General features: G+C 35.7%; 1 protein-coding gene across 3 annotated transcripts in view; it reads left to right on the top strand.

The window, feature by feature from the left end:
- Positions 1-2,943: 2,943 nt before the first annotated feature.
- Positions 2,944-24,185, top strand: part of CSTF3 (cleavage stimulation factor, 3' pre-RNA, subunit 3) — a 49,337-nt gene continuing 28,095 nt past the window's right edge. For 2 of the 3 annotated variants that reach the window (XM_014949261.1, XM_014949259.1), the window contains exon 1: positions 2,944-3,409. The gene's annotated coding sequence lies outside the window, so the exon portion shown is untranslated. The remainder of the gene's footprint in view (positions 3,410-24,185) is intronic. The other variant, XM_014949258.1, reaches the window with a different exon arrangement.

The following is a 24,185-nucleotide window of genomic DNA, read 5'->3' as shown; positions in this document are numbered from 1 at the left end:
AATGCCTATAAATATTTAAAGGGTGGGTGCCAAGAAAATGGGACCAGTCTTTTTTCAGTGGTGCGCAGTGACAGGACAAGAGGTAACAGGCACAAACTTGACCATAAGAAGCTCCATCTAAACGTGAGGAGGAACTTTCAGGGTGACAGAGCGCTGGAATAGGCTGCCCAGAGAGGTGGTGGAGTCTCTGTCTGGAAACATTCAAAACCCACCTGGACATGTTCCTGTGCAACCTGCTCTAGGTGGACCTGCTTTGGCAGGGGGGTTGGACTAGATGATCTCCAGAGGTCCCTTCCAACCCCATATCATTCTGTGATTCTGTAAGCTGTAATATGTTTATGCGTGTCATTTAGGAAGAAATAAAAACACTAGTGTTCCTGTGCAACCTGCTCTAGGTGGACCTGCTTTGGCAGGGGGGTTGGACTAGATGATCTCCAGAGGTCCCTTCCAACCCCATATCATTCTGTGATTCTGTAAGCTGTAATATGTTTATGCGTGTCATTTTGGAAGAAATAAAAACACCAGTTCATTTCATGCTATGTTTTGCATCTTAAACCTGTATCAGTTGAACTACACTATGCAGTATTACAGAGTCAGAAATTTGGTGGACTTTAGGATGCAGAAATATTCGTGTATAAATTTATAAATTTACTACTTTTAAGCTGACAACTTCAAGCTACTAATTTTTAATTTGTTTTTTTTAAGCAAATTAATTTTATAATTTAATTTGCTGTGAGACTTGATACTTGCCTTCTAAGCTACACTGGTTTGCACTGAGAAATGAATGTTAAGAATGACTCAAACTGAGTTGAAAAGAATAATGGTCTTTAAACTTCTATAAAGCCCCTCCTACTGATTTGTTTTGTTTTTCCCTTTTCATGTGTGGCTGCTATTACATGTCAGTTGTAACAGTTCTGCAGCTTTTTTGATCATTTGTCCATTTTATAAGTAAATAATTTAAAAAAATCTTTTAAGGGATATGCCTTGAAGTATATTGTGCTAGTAGGACTGACACAAGAACTGGTAGTGCTGAAAAATATTCAAAAATACGATAGCTTTTTTAAGTAATCAAGTTAAATTGCAATTTATAACATAAGCAACCGTTGTATAGTAGTAGAGTTGCAAAGGCTGATAAAAGCGAAGGGGCACGGCACTTCTGAAAATAAAGTCCTACTGATTTGTTTTGTTTTTCCCTTTTCATGTGTGGCTGCTATTACATGTCAGTTGTAACAGTTCTGCAGCTTTTTTGATCATTTGTCCATTTTATAAGTAAATAATTTAAAAAAATCTTTTAAGGGATATGCCTTGAAGTATATCGTGCTAGTAGAACTGACACAAGAACTGGTAGTGCTGAAAAATATTCAAAAATACGATAGCTTTTTTAAGTAATCAAGTTAAATTGCAATTTATAACATAAGCAACCGTTGTATAGTAGTAGAGTTGCAAAGGCTGATAAAAGCGAAGGGGCACGGCACTTCTGAAAATAAAGTTGATGGTCCTGAGTAACTCAGGTTTGCTGATTTTGCCAGCTTTCTCTTTTCTTTTTTTTAAGTCACTGCTTTATACAGTACTTCACTGGCAGCTTATCTTCGTATATAATGCCACTGTAAATGGTCTTCCAGTAAAATCCATTAATAATGCCCTGTGTTGGTGTTCTTGCAATGACTGCTTTCCTTCAGGAGTGATGTGCAGTAGTGATGCACTATAGTGCTGCTTGTTAATTTTACTAGAAATCATACCTCTGTAGTGTCTAGTTACCTCCTGTTTCCCTTTATAGCTGTGCAATGGCACCGTTGGTAGAGAGGAGTATCAGTTCTCTGTGTCTTGTTTACTTTTTTTCATCTTCAGAGCTATTTATTGACCTAGATCAAATAATAAGAATTAGAATTATTTCCTTGAAATAATCTCTTGGCAATTGACGGGGCCTTTTTAGAATTTGGTGTACAGTAAATCAGTCACACTGTGCTATACAATACAGAATCATGTATTTTAACACTAATTATGTAGCTAACTTGTAAAAATTTCACAAGAAAGGTCTTGCAATAATTATTTACAGGTTATTATTGTTAATCTCACGAAGGCAAGAATTTACTTGATCATGATTTGGGACTGCTAATATCTGCAAGTTAGTAAATAAGCTGTTCGGAGTACAGGTCAGAACAATATTTTCTGCTTAATAAAAAACCATATCGTTTAGGTTTGTAACAAGCATGTATTTTAAGGCTTGTCTCTATGTGATCATCAGATGGTGATTTTTTTTCATCTCCTTTGCTAACTGTGTTAAGTGTAGAAAAAAAAATCCTGGAGACCAGAAAGTAAGACATTTCCACAAGTCTTCAAAAGAATACTTAAACCTCTACTATAACAGTAGCTGTTAACAAGTTAACGTTCAGTTTGGTAGTGCTTTTAGTATCAAAAAAAAAAAAAAAGCTTTTAAACTCCAATAGGAATGTCTGACTGTAAAGCAGAAAAGAAAAAGAAAAAAGGCATTTTAAGTTATTTAGTGCCAAAGCTTCAGGAATGCAACTCTAAGAATATAGTAATTGATTGAGCAGGTTAACAAATTGTGCTTGGTTAACATGTATATGTTGCTGCTAGAGCTGTCATCTCCTAGTTTTCTTGTTAAATCTGTAACTTGTGATACAAAGTACGTACTGTTTTGCACATACAGAATGATTCATGCAGGAGCCTGGATTTCTTTGGCTGAGATGTGTAATAGAAAAATGAATCTGAATTTACTTTTTGCATCTTAAAAAATTTTCAGGTTGGTAAAACTGTTTAAGATTCATAGTGCAAAGGATTTTCTGACAAACTCAAATTTGTTCTAGTGTTTTAGAAGCAATTTAGTCTAGCTATTTGCTGGATCACCAAATATGTAGAAATTGTTGTGGCAACAGCGCGTTATCTTACTGGGATAAAACTTGTTTTCCAGATAAGACTGTAATGTAGTAACTCCGGCACAAAACCTGAGATCTGGAATGTTAAATTGTCAGAATGTTGTTGTTAGCTTGACTTCGTAGCTGCTACAGAATTTTTCAAACTCTACTTGTGATCTCTTATGTTTTCTTTTTAATTTTTCCAGGCTGCTGAATATGTCCCAGAAAAAGTGAAGAAGGCTGAAAAGAAACTAGAGGAAAATCCATATGACCTTGACGCTTGGAGCATTCTCATTCGAGAGGCACAGGTTTAGTGACATAGGATTACATTTCCTTATCTATGGTCCACTCACACTATTTGGTTCTGGAGTAAAATCAGCATATTCATTTACATAAGTCATAATATTGTAAATGCTCTTTTGATTTTCAATTTTTAGAACCAACCTATAGACAAAGCACGGAAGACCTATGAACGCCTTGTTGCCCAGTTCCCCAGTTCTGGCAGATTCTGGAAACTGTACATTGAAGCAGAGGTTAATATTTTTACATTTTTTCTTATATAACATTTAATAGGAGTTTAAGTTTACACTTTCATAAGCATGAATAAGATAGGCACATAATATATAGGGAAAAGGGGATTTTAAATATGCCTTGCCTTTATTTTGTAAAATAGGTACAAAGGAGTGATTAAAATGAATTCTAAAGTATTGGGTCTTTTATGAGTTGATGATTGTTGCATTATGGAATTGCAACAACATTAAAACCGTTTCACTGGTATTGGAGTGCTTTAGCCTTTTATTTACTTGTCGTGTCAATTTATTGCCTCCTGTGTCATTTATTTAGAGGACTTTTATTTATACATACAAACTTACTTGAATGACTTTCTGTGAATGTTTGGGTCTTAATTTTTTTGCTTTCTTAGGGAATTGGGTGTTTCTGTGAACAGTGTTTTCAGGGAGGGTGTGGGAGGGAAGCTGATTTCTGAATGAAAATGCTGGGAAAATGCATTAGCACAACTCATTAGCTTCTAAAAGTCCCAACAAAATTGTGATTGTTTACACATAACTATATAGAACCTCTCACAAAGTGCATTGATGATTTAAACAGTCTTTTGTGACATGCACTGTATAATCTGAGTGGATTTTAAAATTTATTTTCTGTAGCTGATATTTAATAGTTGTACACATGCTTTTTGTGGGCATATTCTAGCTGCACATTTTTCTCAAGACAGATCTTCTACATGCTAAACTACAGGGATGGGGACCTGTGTTCTGTAGATAAGAAATGAGATAGCTAAATTATATTTTTTTTTTCCATTTTATGTAAAAATTGCTAAGCAACAATCTGAGTGGCAAAACTGCATTGTATAGTTACCGTATCTTATTTTACATTAAATTACATATCCAAATGTGTTCTGGCAGCAAATTTTGAAGATTATCAAATTGGGATCATGGGAATCTAACAGAAAATTTTATATTGCAGTTTATAGTAAGATGTTACAGTGCAAAATACTAAATTTAGTTTGAACTATTACCTAATTAAATATTGTAGAATTTTCACTATTTTGTTTCCAGTAGTTTGTAGTAGTAGTTGGAATGTCGGTGAATGGACATATGTGGGAGATTGTGAATGCACTAACACATACAGATGCATATTTTTACTTTTGGGACCCTGCAGCCAAATCCATTACCCTCTTGTACCCTGTAATGTTTCCTACAGGATCTAGTATTTGGAATCTAATCTAGTTTGATGATTACATTATCTGAATTCTGCGCTTATTTAAAACCTTTATCTTTCCCATGCCTCACATTTAAGAGTTGAATAAGACCACCTCAGCCTGTACTACATTGTAGATTTTTCAGCAGAAAGTAGTGTTATCAATGTAAAGCTTCTTGTCTTGAACCACATTCAGAGATGAATTGACAAACATTACCTTCCTTAACTGATAACCTTTTAACTAATTTATAATCGAGTAATATTTAGAGACATTAACAGTCGCAAGGCTTAAAACAGTCTAGAGTATAATTTTTACATGCTTCTTCAAGGAAGGAAGATCAGCTTCTACCCAGCAGGTATGGTAACCAGGTAACACAAGGTAAATTTGAGAAGGAAAGAGTTGGGATAAAGATCACTAGTTCACGTGTGTCTGTGTGTGTCTGCCTATAACTATACTTCAAATATAAGAGAAATGGAATATATGATTTTGTCATTCAAAACAATGGAAAAACATGAACTTGTGGAGTTCTGGTAGAGGTTACACTTGAAAGGGTTATATTTGAAAGAAATGTAAGAGGTTACTTTTTAGAAATTTCTTTCATCTGTGATTCACAGCTAATTTTTAAAATCCCAGTTATGACATAAATTTTCAACTTTTCTTTCCTGGTTCCGGTAACTTCTCTCAAAACTCACATAGTGACTGATTTAACTAAAAAGCAAAATGCTTATCTCTGCCTTCTTTTTGTTTTTTAGTAGATGTAAATGTTTATAGCTATAAGCTGAAATAACTTATTTCCAAATTCCTCTCTCAAAAAAATATATATGCACACAATTGGGCACTGGTGTCAGTGTTGTTTTAAGTTGCGTATCATATGTACAGTCCCGTCTCAAATTAAAAATGAAATGTTTGCTCAAGTATTCTTTTAACAACATGGTTGCATATAAATTAAGACTTCAAATAATTTTTGAAGGCTACCTGAGATAGAGCAATTGTTTAGAAGGCTTCTTTTCTTGAAGCCTTAAGATGTGCAAGGAATATAGGGAAGTTATTTTCCAAAATCTTTTTTCCTTGGAAATCTTAGTAGTCTCCTCCTGCTAGGAAGTTTCTCTTAGATAGTTCAGAAGTGTGGATCTTTCCAGCCTCGAGTTCGGAAAGTAAACCTGCGGTAAATCTTTATTTAGCATTGCTTTTGATTCACTTTCACTGCCTCAGTATTTAAATTTAAAAATTGCTAAATCTTCAGTCATCTGTAAGCTGTGTTTTTTCTGATGCCAAAACAAGCATATCACTTTCCTCTTTAACATGATGGCGTTTCCTCTTTGCACCACAGAAAGGAAAAAAAGGGAGAGGAAAGTGGGGGTTGTTTTCTGACAGGTCGTCTTTCACTAGAGAATTTTGTCCTCTGAACAACATACATTTGAGCTGCATATCATTATATAGTGGTGGTCTATTACTGGAAGATGAGCTAGGGTGGGGGTTATGATTACGGCCTTACAAAGAAGGAATGAGCCCTTTAACAACCATATTCCATATAAAATTGTTAGAAATCTTTAAATCTCCCTTTGCCTAACTTGAGGAATGCGTTCTTCTTAGTCACTTCCAATCTTAAAGTAGAAATCATTGTTTATTGAACGAAAACTGTTTCCCTGCATATGCCAGTTCATTTTGTAATGCAAAACTTGTAAGTGCAGGCCTTTCTGCTGTGATTTCCTCTTGTTTTCATGGCAGTGCTTGTTCAGCTCACTGGCTGTTTTCCTTTTTGTATATGACTTTGTTCCCAAGTGGAATATAGTCTAAAGCAGTGCTCAGCACTTAGCTCTAAGATAGATGATACACTATTGATACACAGACTGTGCTGAAGTAACTAAGTATTCCCATTTTCTGTGCCAAGCACTGGTTTATATGCTCTGATTTCTCTATTATTACTGGTTTGGTAGTCAGTAGAACACGGAGATTAACTGGGAAGAGCATGGTTGGACAGTTTGTTAACGGGAACTCTGCTATTAAAGTTTGAATTGGTCAAAACTTTTTGATTCTCATGCTGTTCTTATTTCTTCCGACATTCAAAGAAGCAGTTGCAGGATGTAGAAATAATCAAACTGGATGAAACAGCTCCCAGCTCACAATGTTTTTGGGTCATAGCATTTGAGTGCTTAAGACTTGTGAGAATAGAGTTTTGTTTAGTGAATTTGACAGACGATATAGTCTGGTTTTGATACACGTTCTAGCAAGTAAAATAGTTAACTTGCTGTTCTGCATCTTCAGAATTTAGGAAGTGGTACAGTAATGCCATTCTTCTTAATCGGACCCTTGTTTTCTCTAGTTGCTTAAAGCACATTTTTCTCTTGATACCTTTCGTGTAAAAATCTGCTTCCAGAAAACTGGAATTGGTTCACATCAGTGCCTCTTTCACAGTTTTAAAAAGGAGCATGTAAGTCTCATTTCCACATGTGCCGTAATGTTAAATTCATAGATCACATGATCTGGATTCTAGCCTGTTCTGCTGATTTGCTGTGTCTTCTTGGGTAAGTTATTTAACCTGCTTTGCCATTATTAAAACAGATACCTACCTACCTCACAGGGTTGTTGTGAGGCTCAGTTAAAGTGCTTTTGGCCTCTGGCTAAAAGGTGCTACAGAAATGTAAAAATAAATTCTGATGTAACACCCTATGATTCCGTAGGCCCCGCTGTCTTTTGCTATTTCCTTTATCTCTTCGACTATTTGAACCATCTTTTAGGTACAGAAAGACTTGATAATGCTTTTCATGCACTTGAAAGAACTTTTACTTCACCAGTGTTGTAAATATTTCAGTAGTTCTGAAGCAAGCATTTGAAGTTGTCACCTTTTTCTCTGCTAGTTTTCTTTGAGAAATCACCAGGTTGAAAATCCTCTTAAGCACATTTATTAAACCGTGTTCATGTATTTGCAACGTTTTTTTTAATGATCTAAGGGATTTTTAGTGTCCTGAATGTTTCGGGCCAGTTCATATCACACCTTTTTACCTTTTTCGTTGTTGACTATATTGCATTATATCACTTTGAACTGTTGTTAGTAGGAGATGAAAGGTTGCCACAATTACAGACTTTAAAATTATAAGCCCAAGACAGTCGTCACAAATACCCCAAGTCTAGAAACAATAAATACAAAGCTAGTAACGTGCATGTGAAGTGTTCTGCTGTTAATATGTACTTTTCATCTTGCAAATTTTGCAAGTAAGACTCCTGTGTTATTGCTTATTCTAAAGAAATGAAACTAGATATGTTTGTTCAGATAACTTCTATTTGATATGAACATTTAACATTTTAGATGTCTCAGTAACAAACCAGATGCTGTATGATGATTCAGAGGGTGGGGCCAAAGCTTAGGGTTGATTGTTTTGCATTTCATCATATGCAATACATCAGTATCTTTAATTCATGTAATTCACACTGGTGTGGATACTAGTCAGAATGTATCATATAACGTACTTGTATATGAAAAATGTAAATAAAACCATTTAGAAAAAAGATTGTTTTTGTTTAAAATGTTTGTGTTTTCTTCAAAGCATTTTCTTCCCCTGTTTTACTTGAGTCTGGTTCTGAGTTCAGAAAAAATGTTATACATACCACTAAAATTCTTCTGCTTGGGGAAAAATGGGAACTGACTTCTGGCAGGATGGAGTGATCAGAAGTCAAAGTAGTATAGTCTTCTTGGCTGAGATTCTGTATAGTGGTACTTTAAACTGAAAAAAACTGTGTATCACCAGCTGATCTTTGTTAATTTCTTGTCAGAAGGCATAGGCTTTATAATCCATGCCCACCCTGCTAGTCTACCACACTTCTCATAGTAAACTTCTGCTTTTGAGAAGCTGCTGTACAGGTGCTCTGTACAAACATCCATATTGCACATTCTTGACTGCCTCAGTCTGAGATTTTTTAAATATTTTTTTACAACTGTATTATTTATGATCTCTCTTACCCATGTGTGGACTTGTTCCATTCCTGTTAATAAATGTTGTTCTGTCTGTGTGATTATTGTAGACTTGCACTAGAAAGTGAATGCAACTTCTTTCCTGTCTTTTCTACTCGATGTGTAAATAACAGGCGTGTACATCTTGCGTAGTTGCCATGGTCCTACAAGTTGGATAATACCAGAAAGTTGTCCACGTAATTGACGTTTGTAGATTCAGAAGATGCGCAATATGACACTAGTGGGTTTCTTTATAATTCTATTTTCTGTATTTGATCATAAAAAATATCATGGGAGAGTGTTAGGAATTTCAATTTTTGAAGTGGAAGTGATGCCTAACGAAGAGATTACAATGAACCCTCTTCTAGAGTGTGTTGCTGTTTCTACATGAATAAACACAAACTACTTCCTGTTCTGTTGTATTCTTTCTATGTGGGGTGACAGAAACATCCCTATTAGAAGTGTTAGTTTTATAAACTCTTGTTCACAACACTTTTGAAGTCTCACTTTCAAATGTAATGAAGACAGTGAAAACTTTTCTCATTGTGTGCTTTCTTTTGTTGAAATCATTTTCTGATCCTTCTATTGATGTTTTGAGGGGGAAATGCGTGTGTTAGGTCAGGCACAAACTTGAGCTTTTTTCTCGTATCTGAACCTGGAAGAATGGGAAGTAAAAATACAGAGCTTTTCTGTGTACTCTGTATTAACTACAGATTGGATACCTTCATCATCTGCATGGGTGAGGGAACTGTAATTGTGATTTCTTACTCATTTCTACATCTCTTCCAGCTTCCATTTGTCTGCTGGTTGAGTTACCTGATGATCTTTATTCAAATTTTGAGAAGCCTGATGGCTGAGAGAGCACTTTCTGTTAAACCCTATCTACTAGGGCTACTACATTAAATAATGCTTGACTTTATTTGCTACAGAAACTCTTTATAGATTATGAAAAGGCTTTAAGTCACTGGTGTGATGGAATACAGTGGCTTCTGTTAGCTGGAAGCTCTGTGAAGGCAAGCCGTTCATTCTGGCACTCCTGTGTCCTGTTAGTACAAACATTCTTTGTTCAAGAGTGTGCATTGTTTTTTTCCCCTTGTTAGGGTATGCTTTTTCTCACTGATTGCTTCAATGTGAGAGGTGTTCTACATCCAGTAACAATTTTGGAGTTCTGCAATGAAGTAGCATGTACCTAATACCGCAAGCTTTGACGTTTTTCCTTTCTTACAGAAAACAATTCAAAAGTGAGAAGAAATTGTGTGCATTGGTGCATGACTGTACCACTGCACAGGAAGCGTTCACATTTCCTTGTGGCAGATTGTATACATGCAGTTACACATGAGAAGATCCTCCAGTGGTTTGAATCTGATCAGTATTGGGGTTTAACTAATTTTGTTGAGGAATGTTCATAGCATAGAAGCGTGGGAGAATTTCCAGAGCTCATTGGAATTGTAGCATCAGAAACGTTTCATTTGAAGCATAGGCACTAAGATGTTCTTTTTTTAATTCAGTTTGTAGACAATTTTCTGTAATACTGCTATAGAGCAGAGTTCTATTGTAACTTGAGACAAGACTGTTTAATAGCACTCACTTCTAAGTGAAGCAGAAACTTTCCCTCTGGGTTTTTTCCCTCAGAAGCAGATCGTGCTAAGCCACGTGCCAGGGGCCATGTGCGAGGAATGTTCATAGCATAGAAGCGTGGGAGGATTTCCAGAGTTCATTGGAATTGCGGCATCAGGAATGTTTCATTTGAAGCGTAGGCACTAAGATGTTCTTTTTAAATTCAGTTCGTAGACAATTTTCAGTAATACTGCTATAGAGCAGAGTTCTGTTGTAACTTGAGACAAGACTGTTCAATAGCACTCACTTCTAAGTGAAGCATAAACTTTCCCTCTGGGTTTTTTCCCTTAGAAGCAGATTGTGCTAAGCCACGTGCCAGGGTCCGTGTGTGTAGACTGACTGCTGGGCTAAAGGCTTTTAGAGCTTTAACAACTTTGACTTTGTCCAAAAGGAGGAGGGTTAGAATTGTTGGTATGCTGAGGAACCTTTGTTATTTCACTCATGCTTTCACACTTTTTCTGTGTTTCAATGGAACAGAGATGGAGTTTATGCAAATCTTTTAGAGCTTTAACAACTTTGACTTTGTCCAAAAGAAGGAGAGTTAGAACTGTTGGTATGCTGAGGAACCTTCCAGTGATCACGCGCTGCTCATCTCTGAGCAGATCCTGTAACGAACGGGGATTGTAGACTGACTGCTGGGCTAAAGGCTTTTAGAGCTTTAACAACTTTGACTTTGTCCAAAAGAAGGAGAGTTAGAACTGTTGGTATGCTGAGGAACCTTTGTTATTTCACTCATGCTTTCACACTTTTTCTGTGTTTCAATGGAACAGAGATGGAGTTTATGCAAATATCTAAACTATATAGGCTTTATTCCTCTGAATCAACTCAGTTGAAAAGTTTAGTAGTGGGATTGTGGGTCAACTGTCTTACCTCATTTGATTCCTGTAATATTACTGTATAAAATTTGGACTTTCTAATAAGGGCACCTTATTCTCTCCAGTTCCCCATGGTTTGCATTAGTGTGTGAAATAGAAAGAGGAAAGAACTAGGGTGTGAAACTGGAAAGAGAAATGACTGTACACGCTTTGAAGCGTTAACCCGTGACCATAGCAGAACAAACCCTTACTATAAACAATTTGATACTTCCATATTGGTTTATGTAAGAATATCAAATACATTTTAAAAAATACTTTGCAAGTCATGCTCTTGGCTAGAAAGACAGCTTCCAAAATGATCTAGTATTTTTTGTTTCATTTAGTGTTTTCTATGTCCAGACTGCAGCAAAGCCATCTACTTCCTTGAAATATCATCTCTCCTGGAAGTATAGCTTTTCAAATGCCATTTTTACTGTTTAAACAAAATAAAAATAAACTTTCAGAGATTAAAATGGATTAGACTTATAAAAATGAGGTGGCAGGTATGTAATGTATGTACTGCCCTGCAGATAGAACAGACATGGTGAAGTTGGCATGTAAGCAGACTTCATTGTGCTACGCTCATACTTAGATTCATGTATGTTTGAAATGTTCATAGTGTGACTAAATAGGAAAAAGAGCAACTTAGTTGCAGTTGGGTTTTTGTTTTGTTTTCCCTTAGGAAAGGGGAAGATGCCTTGTCAAAGAGCAAAAGGTTGCAAGAGTCTTCTTCCCTGCCCCCCAAAATCTTCTGTTTATTTCTACTGCTTGGAGAAATAAAACGTATAACACTGTTGGCTATAGTTGGTGGTATTTTATATAGTGTATGTATGGGTACTGGTAGAATTTCCAGTTCTCTTAACTTAGGAACTGGTTTAGCATATTTTCAAAACAGTTTTAAAGTGAAATTTGAACTATAAAGTGACTTGTTCTATTTTAATACTGATACCATTCATCTCAAATCTACTTTCAGGCTATATGATGGAGAGGAAGCGGATGTTGCATTTAATTTCTTCCATTAGGGGCTTGTTCCCCAATATATACACATGTATATATTATTTAACCAAGTGATGGATCAGAAGCATAATAAAGAAAACACGTAGTTAGTATTTCAAAAGTTAAAAAGGAAGGTATGGCAACAATCAAATGCACCATTTAAAATTCACTGACAAAAGTGTTGATTATTTTAGTCTTTATTGTTAAATGAAAACATGCTATAGGTTCCATTCCTGTGGATTCCTGAGGAATCTCTCAAATTATGTATGTATATACATGCTCATTGATCTGTATATACATGTTTATGTAATAAGGTCATGTAGCATAGTTAATGTTATTGTAAAATTCTACTAAATGGAAATCTGAGTGTATAAGCTTATCAGTGCAAATTATCTACAGGTAATTTACTTAGATTACTTACGTTTATAGGTACTTATAGTTTACAGAAATAATTTCTACCCAATCCTGAAGTGGTATATATTTAAAATAACAGGGAATAGGATTTTTTTGTTGTACACAGCATTTGGTCTGAGTGCAAAAACCTGATTTAATGCATTGTGTAAATGATGGGAAAAGTAGAGCTAGATTTCCTCCTTTACTTCTGTTGTCTTGAACCCAGTATTGGCCTGCCTTTTCTCCACTCCTCCTTATCCGTCAAAAAATTATTTTTGTATCTTTTCATGGGCAGAATTAGAAGCGTATTTGCTGAAAAATCGTAGACTTTATAAGGTATTGCTATGGGCATATCTTTCAATGTGTCCTTACAATTAATCTTTCCCATGACAAGGAGGTCCCATCAAGAAGCTGTCTTTGGACAGTTCAGTTATGTTCTTTGAATCTAAGAAGCATGATTCTACTTACAATTTTTGATGGGGCAGGAAGTGGGGAGAGGGGATTGCCTGGTAATGAAATAATATTTGTAACTTTTTTCCACTTTTCTGTAACTTTCCTGATTATTATTTTAAAACAAAACAAAACAAAACCTTTTTACGTCCTGATTGTTGCAGAGGAAATCTTGTGCTTTTAACATCTTTTAATTATGCTTATGCAACTACGTGGCTGCTGGTGAGACTGTAATGCATTTATAAAGCACATAAAACATTTGGCAGCCTATGATATGCAGTATGTTGTAGGAATAGATCGGGGTTGAGTTTCATTTAAACTTTCCCTGAAATTTGGGTTAGTTAAGTTCTACAGTTTAGTCTTTTTTACTGTATCATAGATACTTAGAAGATAAAATTCTAATTTTAGATTTAAAATTATAAGCAGGAGCTTGAGGTGTAAGAAGCCCTCTCATTGATTTTACTATTGTGGAGAATAGAATGATGGTAATTTAATACATGTAGGCTTTCATCTGCTTAAAGGTGTTAAGCATTTTTACTAATATGCAATTAATATAAGTTGAAGATAAGGGACAGTGAATAAGTTTACAGAAAATTGCTTTTATAACACATTTTGCTGGTGGAAGTTTAGCTTGCAGCTTTCCTTCCCTCGGCTATGTCAATTGACCCCTCTCCCCAGATTTTCCATAGATGTTGCAGTAATTAGTAGCTTTAATACAAGCAGTATGCTTTGAAAGTCTACCTGTGTAACGTGGTGGGGATGACAAGCTCATACATGAAGAAAGATTTTCTTTATACTAAATTAGAATGATAAGCCTTACACCAAGAGCATCAGTCTTGCAGTTTTAATTTCACTAGGGGAATTTAGTCATTCTAGCACTGACTGACTGTGGCTTTGGAAATTGTAATTTCTCTCTAATTGTAAAATTGTGCTAGAAATGCTTACTCCATGGTGACAATGGCTGATCATTATATAAAAAGTAACTCTCATTGAAAGTACAGGTCATTTATAATGAAGAATGTAAAGTTTCAAGTGGACTGTTTTTTTATAGACTGGTATAAATGTTTAAAAGTACAAATAGGTGCCCCTAACAACCTTACTAGCTACTTAAGTTTTTTCTTTGTAAAAATGCACTCTATAATAGCCCCCAGTGCATGACTTTTTGGTTCCAAGTTACCTAAAAAAACACTGTGGGTGCAAGCTAAAGTTTTTAATACTGAATAGTATACCCATCCCTACTCCACCCCCTGGAAAAAGGAATTGCTGCCCTGGTTAAGTATATCTTACTTGCCCATTATTGTTGCCACTAGCTAGCATTCCTCAGGGAAATGCTACCAATATATTTATGACCACTGAAATTCTGCACAGGTGTGCTGCAGCAGCTGGGGGGGCAGTGTAAGGAGTTGTTTAAAACCTCAGAATATTCCACGGTATTTGCCCTTGATAAAATCTCAGGCTGGTAAGCCTGAGCAGGAAACTTACTGCACCATTTATTGTTAAAGAATAAATCTGTAATTTCTCCAACATAAGATGTGACTAAACATAATTCAGGCTTTGCCCTTTTTTTTTTTTCATCTTGCGTAGTTGCCATGGTCCTACAAGTTGGATAATACCAGAAAGTTGTCCACGTAATTGACGTTTGTAGATTCAGAAGATGCGCAATATGACACTAGTGGGTTTCTTTATAATTCTATTTTCTGTATTTGATCATAAAAAATATCATGGGAGAGTGTTAGGAATTTCAATTTTTGAAGTGGAAGTGATGCCTAACGAAGAGATTACAATGAACCCTCTTCTAGAGTGTGTTGCTGTTTCTACATGAATAAACACAAACTACTTCCTGTTCTGTTGTATTCTTTCTATGTGGGGTGACAGAAACATCCCTATTAGAAGTGTTAGTTTTATAAACTCTTGTTCACAACACTTTTGAAGTCTCACTTTCAAATGTAATGAAGACAGTGAAAACTTTTCTCATTGTGTGCTTTCTTTTGTTGAAATCATTTTCTGATCCTTCTATTGATGTTTTGAGGGGGAAATGCGTGTGTTAGGTCAGGCACAAACTTGAGCTTTTTTCTCGTATCTGAACCTGGAAGAATGGGAAGTAAAAATACAGAGCTTTTCTGTGTACTCTGTATTAACTACAGATTGGATACCTTCATCATCTGCATGGGTGAGGGAACTGTAATTGTGATTTCTTACTCATTTCTACATCTCTTCCAGCTTCCATTTGTCTGCTGGTTGAGTTACCTGATGATCTTTATTCAAATTTTGAGAAGCCTGATGGCTGAGAGAGCACTTTCTGTTAAACCCTATCTACTAGGGCTACTACATTAAATAATGCTTGACTTTATTTGCTACAGAAACTCTTTATAGATTATGAAAAGGCTTTAAGTCACTGGTGTGATGGAATACAGTGGCTTCTGTTAGCTGGAAGCTCTGTGAAGGCAAGCCGTTCATTCTGGCACTCCTGTGTCCTGTTAGTACAAACATTCTTTGTTCAAGAGTGTGCATTGTTTTTTTCCCCTTGTTAGGGTATGCTTTTTCTCACTGATTGCTTCAATGTGAGAGGTGTTCTACATCCAGTAACAATTTTGGAGTTCTGCAATGAAGTAGCATGTACCTAATACCGCAAGCTTTGACGTTTTTCCTTTCTTACAGAAAACAATTCAAAAGTGAGAAGAAATTGTGTGCATTGGTGCATGACTGTACCACTGCACAGGAAGCGTTCACATTTCCTTGTGGCAGATTGTATACATGCAGTTACACATGAGAAGATCCTCCAGTGGTTTGAATCTGATCAGTATTGGGGTTTAACTAATTTTGTTGAGGAATGTTCATAGCATAGAAGCGTGGGAGGATTTCCAGAGTTCATTGGAATTGCGGCATCAGGAATGTTTCATTTGAAGCGTAGGCACTAAGATGTTCTTTTTAAATTCAGTTCGTAGACAATTTTCAGTAATACTGCTATAGAGCAGAGTTCTGTTGTAACTTGAGACAAGACTGTTCAATAGCACTCACTTCTAAGTGAAGCATAAACTTTCCCTCTGGGTTTTTTCCCTTAGAAGCAGATTGTGCTAAGCCACGTGCCAGGGTCCGTGTGTTAATCTTAGTTTTCAGAAGTTCCAGTGATCACGCGCTGCTCATCTCTGAGTAGATCCTGTAACAAACGGGGTTGTAGACTGACTTTTAGAGCTTTAACAACTTTGACTTTGTCCAAAAGAAGGAGAGTTAGAACTGTTGGTATGCTGAGGAACCTTTGTTATTTCACTCATGCTTTCACACTTGCTCTGTGTTTCAACGGAACAGAGATGGAGCTTATGCATATATCTAAACTATATAGGCTTTATTCCTCTGAATCAACTCAGTTGAAAAGTTTAATAGTGTGATTGAGGGTCAACTGTCTTACCTCATTTGATTCCTGTAATATTACTGTATAAAATTTGGACTTTCTAATAAGGGCACCTTATTCTCTCCAGTTCCCCATGGTTTGCATTAGTGTGTGAAATAGAAAGAGGAAAGAACTAGGGTGTGAAACTGGAAAGAGAAATGACTGTACACGCTTTGAAGCGTTAACCCGTGACCATAGCAGAACAAACCCTTACTATAAACAGTTTGATACTTCCATATTGGTTTATGTAAGAATATCAAATACATTTTAAAAAATACTTTGCAAGTCATGCACTTGGCTAGAAAGACAGCTTCCAAAATGATCTAGTATTTTTTGTTTCATTTAGTGTTTTCTATGTCCAGACTGCAGCAAAGCCATCTACTTCCTTGAAATATCATCTCTCCTGGAAGTATAGCTTTTCAAATGCCATTTTTACTGTTTAAACAAAATAAAAATAAACTTTCAGAGATTAAAATGGATTAGACTTATAAAAATGAGGTGGCAGGTATGTAATGTATGTACTGCCCTGCAGATAGAACAGACATGGTGAAGTTGGCATGTAAGCAGACTTCATTGTGCTACGCTCATACTTAGATTCATGTATGTTTGAAATGTTCATAGTGTGACTAAATAGGAAAAAGAGCAACTTAGTTGCAGTTGGGTTTTTGTTTTGTTTTCCCTTAGGAAAGGGGAAGATGCCTTGTCAAAGAGCAAAAGGTTGCAAGAGTCTTCTTCCCTGCCCCCCAAAATCTTCTGTTTATTTCTACTGCTTGGAGAAATAAAACGTATAACACTGTTGGCTATAGTTGGTGGTATTTTATATAGTGTATGTATGGGTACTGGTAGAATTTCCAGTTCTCTTAACTTAGGAACTGGTTTAGCATATTTTCAAAACAGTTTTAAAGTGAAATTTGAACTATAAAGTGACTTGTTCTATTTTAATACTGATACCATTCATCTCAAATCTACTTTCAGGCTATATGATGGAGAGGAAGCGGATGTTGCATTTAATTTCTTCCATTAGGGGCTTGTTCCCCAATATATACACATGTATATATTATTTAACCAAGTGATGGATCAGAAGCATAATAAAGAAAACACGTAGTTAGTATTTCAAAAGTTAAAAAGGAAGGTATGGCAACAATCAAATGCACCATTTAAAATTCACTGACAAAAGTGTTGATTATTTTAGTCTTTATTGTTAAATGAAAACATGCTATAGGTTCCATTCCTGTGGATTCCTGAGGAATCTCTCAAATTATGTATGTATATACATGCTCATTGATCTGTATATACATGTTTATGTAATAAGGTCATGTAGCATAGTTAATGTTATTGTAAAATTCTACTAAATGGAAATCTGAGTGTATAAGCTTATCAGTGCAAATTATCTACAGGTAATTTACTTAGATTACTTACGTTTATAGGTACTTATAGTTTACAGAAATAATTTCTACCCAATCCTGAAGTGGTATATATTTAAAATAACAGGGAATAGGATTTTTTTGTTGTACACAGCATTTGGTCTGAGTGCAAAAACCTGATTTAATGCATTGTGTAAATGATGGGAAAAGTAGAGCTAGATTTCCTCCTTTACTTCTGTTGTCTTGAACCCAGTATTGGCCTGCCTTTTCTCCACTCCTCCTTATCCGTCAAAAAATTATTTTTGTATCTTTTCATGGGCAGAATTAGAAGCGTATTTGCTGAAAAATCGTAGACTTTATAAGGTATTGCTATGGGCATATCTTTCAATGTGTCCTTACAATTAATCTTTCCCATGACAAGGAGGTCCCATCAAGAAGCTGTCTTTGGACAGTTCAGTTATGTTCTTTGAATCTAAGAAGCATGATTCTACTTACAATTTTTGATGGGGCAGGAAGTGGGGAGAGGGGATTGCCTGGTAATGAAATAATATTTGTAACTTTTTTCCACTTTTCTGTAACTTTCCTGATTATTATTTTAAAACAAAACAAAACAAAACCTTTTTACGTCCTGATTGTTGCAGAGGAAATCTTGTGCTTTTAACATCTTTTAATTATGCTTATGCAACTACGTGGCTGCTGGTGAGACTGTAATGCATTTATAAAGCACATAAAACATTTGGCAGCCTATGATATGCAGTATGTTGTAGGAATAGATCGGGGTTGAGTTTCATTTAAACTTTCCCTGAAATTTGGGTTAGTTAAGTTCTACAGTTTAGTCTTTTTTACTGTATCATAGATACTTAGAAGATAAAATTCTAATTTTAGATTTAAAATTATAAGCAGGAGCTTGAGGTGTAAGAAGCCCTCTCATTGATTTTACTATTGTGGAGAATAGAATGATGGTAATTTAATACATGTAGGCTTTCATCTGCTTAAAGGTGTTAAGCATTTTTACTAATATGCAATTAATATAAGTTGAAGATAAGGGACAGTGAATAAGTTTACAGAAAATTGCTTTTATAACACATTTTGCTGGTGGAAGTTTAGCTTGCAGCTTTCCTTCCCTCGGCTATGTCAATTGACCCCTCTCCCCAGATTTTCCATAGATGTTGCAGTAATTAGTAGCTTTAATACAAGCAGTATGCTTTGAAAGTCTACCTGTGTAACGTGGTGGGGATGACAAGCTCATACATGAAGAAAGATTTTCTTTATACTAAATTAGAATGATAAGCCTTACACCAAGAGCATCAGTCTTGCAGTTTTAATTTCACTAGGGGAATTTAGTCATTCTAGCACTGACTGACTGTGGCTTTGGAAATTGTAATTTCTCTCTAATTGTAAAATTGTGCTAGAAATGCTTACTCCATGGTGACAATGGCTGATCATTATATAAAAAGTAACTCTCATTGAAAGTACAGGTCATTTATAATGAAGAATGTAAAGTTTCAAGTGGACTGTTTTTTTATAGACTGGTATAAATGTTTAAAAGTACAAATAGGTGCCCCTAACAACCTTACTAGCTACTTAAGTTTTTTCTTTGTAAAAATGCACTCTATAATAGCCCCCAGTGCATGACTTTTTGGTTCCAAGTTACCTAAAAAAACACTGTGGGTGCAAGCTAAAGTTTTTAATACTGAATAGTATACCCATCCCTACTCCACCCCCTGGAAAAAGGAATTGCTGCCCTGGTTAAGTATATCTTACTTGCCCATTATTGTTGCCACTAGCTAGCATTCCTCAGGGAAATGCTACCAATATATTTATGACCACTGAAATTCTGCACAGGTGTGCTGCAGCAGCTGGGGGGGCAGTGTAAGGAGTTGTTTAAAACCTCAGAATATTCCACGGTATTTGCCCTTGATAAAATCTCAGGCTGGTAAGCCTGAGCAGGAAACTTACTGCACCATTTATTGTTAAAGAATAAATCTGTAATTTCTCCAACATAAGATGTGACTAAACATAATTCAGGCTTTCCCTTTTTTTTTTTTTTCCTGGTAAATTCAATTTAAGATCGATACTTAATAATTACATACCAAGTGCTTTTTTGGTGTGTGTTAAAGATGGGTATTAAAAGGGAAGTACTATGGAACTTTAACATTAGCTGACAGACTTTAGTTAAGCAGAAATATTATTCTGGCACTAAGCAGATGGAGGTAAGTTTCTCTTTTCATAATGCCACGAAGTTTCAGCTGTTCTTGAAAGTAGTTTTAGCTGTTAAAAAATAATTACTGTTGCATAAGAAATCTCACCTATTTACAAAAAAAAAAAAGCACAAAGTTAGATATTGCATGTTTATTTATCATTTTACTGGTGTTCCTAAAATTCAGTTTTACCCCCAGAAAAGTTTTGTGATATTTTTTTTTTTCTCATTTGCAGAAATTCTAAAACTAAGGTCATTCTGTGGGTTTTTTTAATTTAATGCAAAATATACAGGTGTTTCTAAATAATTAAGTGTGATAATTCTTGTTGATTTTTGGTCTGAATCAAATGGAGACACTGCACTAATGAGGTGTTATCATTAGCCTGCAGGACAGACAGACAGCTGTTTGTCATTTCTGCAAAAGTGTCATAGTCAAACATTTTTCATTGGACTTCTCTGCCTCTAAAGCATAGCAATCTTGACCATCTGTTAATGTGCACTAAGTACTTGAACTCCGTAGTGTTATCTGTGTTTTGCCTGGCAGATTTGCTAAAAAATGTAAACTACATATCTTTTTTACAGATGATGGTAGTTTGGTATTGTGTGCTTGTGTCTTTATGTCAGACCAAGTGCCGCTCTTGACATCCTACCTTAAAGCAGCCAAATATAACAAAAAAAGAACTCTCTTGGTATTTCTGAGATACTTCATGTGCTTCTGTGAAAAACTCAATGCAAGTAGTCAGCTGAGAGCCTGCATACTATTTTTTTAATGCAATACTTGATGCTGGCAGGCATTTTGCAACATTCTTTAACGCAAATGCTATCTGAAAGTATTCTGTATTTTTGTGTCCAGTCTTTGTCTACGTAACAGTGCATCTATCCTAGCAGTTAAAGCCCTCACAGTCTGAATCAAATAAGTACCTGCTGTCCATCTACTGAAGAGGGTCTTTTTTTACAGAAAGTTCTAAAACACTTTACTTGGGGTTTCTGAATCATCAATTATAGCAGAAAAGCCACAAAATGCTCAGTTTGAGGGGTAGGAGGAAGAAGTATCAAACTGACTGGATTTCTGCTGTCTCAAACAGCAGTTTCCTAGAATGTGTCTGATTCTGCATGGACACCACTTCTTGGTGTCAGGGTGTAGAAGCAAACACTGTGAAAAGCAACAAAGAAATGAGATTATTAGTATCAAACAGGGCTTTACTAAAAAATCTAATTATTCAGTGCTCTCTAGCAAGGGGGAGCAAAACCAGTAGTTGTATTTATTTGTTCTGTACAGTTGTACATAAAAGTAGCACTTCCATTTCTGGGCAGTAAGCAGGGTTTTCTTTCTAGCTTAGGGGTCAAGGCTGACCTTTCTGTGGCAAGTCTAGGGGTTTTCCTGTGCCAGTATCCTTTTATTACTCCAAAATCAGTCTTTAGCTTAAACAATTTACCCTAATTTCTGGTATTCTCTATATGCTGAGATGGGGAGAGGTGGGAGAAAACTGGGATGCCAGTTGTATTCCATCTCTCTTGCTAGGCTGTGTGAGCTTTGAGGTTCTGTACTGCTTTTATGACAGGCTGTTGAATTTCATCTGTCATAAGATGAGAAATAAATCTACCTAGGTGTGTATTAAATGAATGCACCTACTTAGGTGTGTATGAAATGAATGTTGGCACATGACATTTGTGTTATATTGAAATTTGAAGTCAGAGTTGCACTTTTCTCTGCTAATCTCACACCAACAGATTTCAAATAGGAACAATGTAATGAGTTGTCCTTACAAGTCTTTTGTCTTACAAAAAGTACAGCTGACTTAAATGTGTTTTAATCTTAAGCACATTCTTAGATTAATAATTCTAATTACATGGAGTGTATAAAAACAAACAAAAAACCTCACGTCCCCCAAACCAGCCTCGCGTAACATGTAAGTTGTTTTGAGTTGATCTGTAAAATTAAAGACCTCAGTGTAGAGCTAACTCCTCTCCCCTTTCGCCAGAGATGTCACCAACATAGATTTCATGTCTAACGCATGGCAATGTGTAATCTGTATTTTTATTTTCCAACTTCAATGCATCTCTACATAGCCAGTTATAGAAGTCTGAGTTACCTTAGTAATTTATCTTAGTACTAATATCAACTCATATAGATTTAAAAGTAGCTGTATATATATTTGTGTCTTTATTCTGTTTTATGAATAGTGGGACTATTCCCCTAGGTGGAAGCCCAGCAGGCTTAGCTTTAACCTTTGAAGGCATCAAGCTGAAGTTTAAAAGGAAAGAAGTGCACTTGTACACTTAAACACTGTACAAGTGCAGGTTTTGAAGTGGGGAAAGCAGTATAGCATTTAAATATTCTAGAAACCTGCTTTTTAATGCACTAAGCAGTCTGGTTGGGATGGTAATCATATTCAAATTGAAGTATTCTGGAAATAGAGGTTCCAGAATAGTTGTGTAGAGTCTATCCACTTAAATGGCTTTGGATCAAGTCTTTAACCAAAAAGATTTGCATTGTTCATGTGGTTTCAGTTTAGGCTGTTTGTGAGCAGTCCAGACTTGGTAACTAGATACTGAGCAGTCCCTGCAGTAAAACTTATGTTGAAAGAAACCATTAATTCTTACCACTGAATGCTAGTTTTGTAGTGTATTTTGTTTCCTCTTCATTGCCAAAAGACAGAAATCTGGATGTTAAATCCTGTAATTGACTTTTAAAATACAGTCTTTTTAACATTATAGATGAGACTTTTCAATAACTACGATTAAGAATATGTGTTTGCAGAAAGGAAACAGTAGAGAATTTCCTTGATTTTGGACAGACATACGGAGGATTTTTAATTAGGGCAGCTGCCTGTATTAGAAAAATAGGATAATTCAATGAACTTCAGCTGGAATATCTCATTGCTGTAGAACAAAACCAGCTCAGTAGTTAGGTTAATCTTACATTTCTGAAGTGGATTATTTTCCCAGTTTAGTAAATCACTAATGTAATAAATGTTTCTTCATGATTTTGTAGGAAATCCATGGCAAAGCCAGGACCCACATCCCTTCCTTAGAAGATTATTTTTGTAGCATTGCAGTTCAAGTGCACTTGGTTTAGGTTTAGTAAGGTCTATTTCGTAGCATAGTGTACATCCTGGCAACTGCAAATGGATGTTGCGACGCAATTGCAGAGAATTACTTCTGCCTGAGCATTATTCTCCACTACTAACTTTGAGATTTCTGATTCTTGTTTTCCTGTGATAAGACAACTGTCTAATGTGGTCAAGCATTAGAGCCCTTAGGCACCTTCCAAGACTTAGGTCCAATCTAATAGTTTTGAGAACCGTTCTTTGGGCCATTTTTGCAACAAATTATTGGAAAATTGCTCCTTAACATTCCAGCTGTAGAGACAAAACATTAAGAACAATTTGTCCTCTGCTGACAGGCCAAGCTAGTGTTGTGCTAATACTATAATAGTAAGAAGATTATTCTGTATGATACAATTACATCTTCTGGTACCAATTTTTACTCTTCAAGAAACTTGTGTTCCTTTTCTGTAGGAGAACTGCTTGTTTGGCTGGCTTTTGGGGGGGTAAGAGCCTTTACTAGACCAGTTCCATGATAGAAAATGGGAGAAATTAAAGCATGGTCTCTGAATGAATTTGACCACACAAAAGGGCAGCAGTTCTTTCTGGTACTAAGATGTCTTTGTTTGGACTACTAGCCCTTCTGCTAAGTCAGTGTGGATACTGTTAAGGGACCTTTTCTGCCTTCTAGATGTGTTACTTCTATTTTTAAATAGATATTCAAGATGGCCTTTTAAAAGTAAAATCTCTCTGAAATTCTGGCTTGTTCAGGTGTAGTATTAAGATAATAATTTTCATATGGAAGGTTTTAAGAATTGTCCAATCATTCACCAAGATTTTATTTGATAACTTTATTCTACAGAAATATATTTTCTGAAATATCATAATTCACATTGTGAAACAGTTATGGTTATCAGAGTTAGCCTCTTCCTCACTTTTATGCAAGCATATTTGAAAAGAATATATCAAAAGTGTGGGCATGTGATTAGTGTAATGAGAAATTGTCAAACTATAAACCTAATTGGGAACTTAATGCCTTCTAAAACGTCCCATTTTCCCCAGCTATATTGTCAAGTTACATAGTAAATCACCTCTTTCTAATAAATTTTGCTTTCTTATATTCTCTGAGATATTTTGAGAATACCAAAATCAAAGGAGGAATGATTTTTTTAAGGACCTGTATGTTACTGTAATGAACACTGATTTCTGACAGAAGTGAAAAGTAACTAGATGATTTTTGAGTTAAGAGTCTCAAGTTTGATTTTTAGCTAGAGCGTTGTAAGGAGCAAGATGTGTGCGATGGAACAATTGGCTATTCTTTTTTCTAGGTAATG

The sequence above is a fragment of the Calidris pugnax genome, unplaced genomic scaffold (genome assembly GCF_001431845.1).
Source record: "Calidris pugnax isolate Ruff unplaced genomic scaffold, ASM143184v1 scaffold177, whole genome shotgun sequence".
Taxonomy (NCBI): Eukaryota; Metazoa; Chordata; class Aves; order Charadriiformes; family Scolopacidae; genus Calidris; species Calidris pugnax.
The sequence above is the reverse complement of the archived record's forward strand: the minus strand, read 5'-3'. Positions and strand labels throughout refer to the sequence as shown.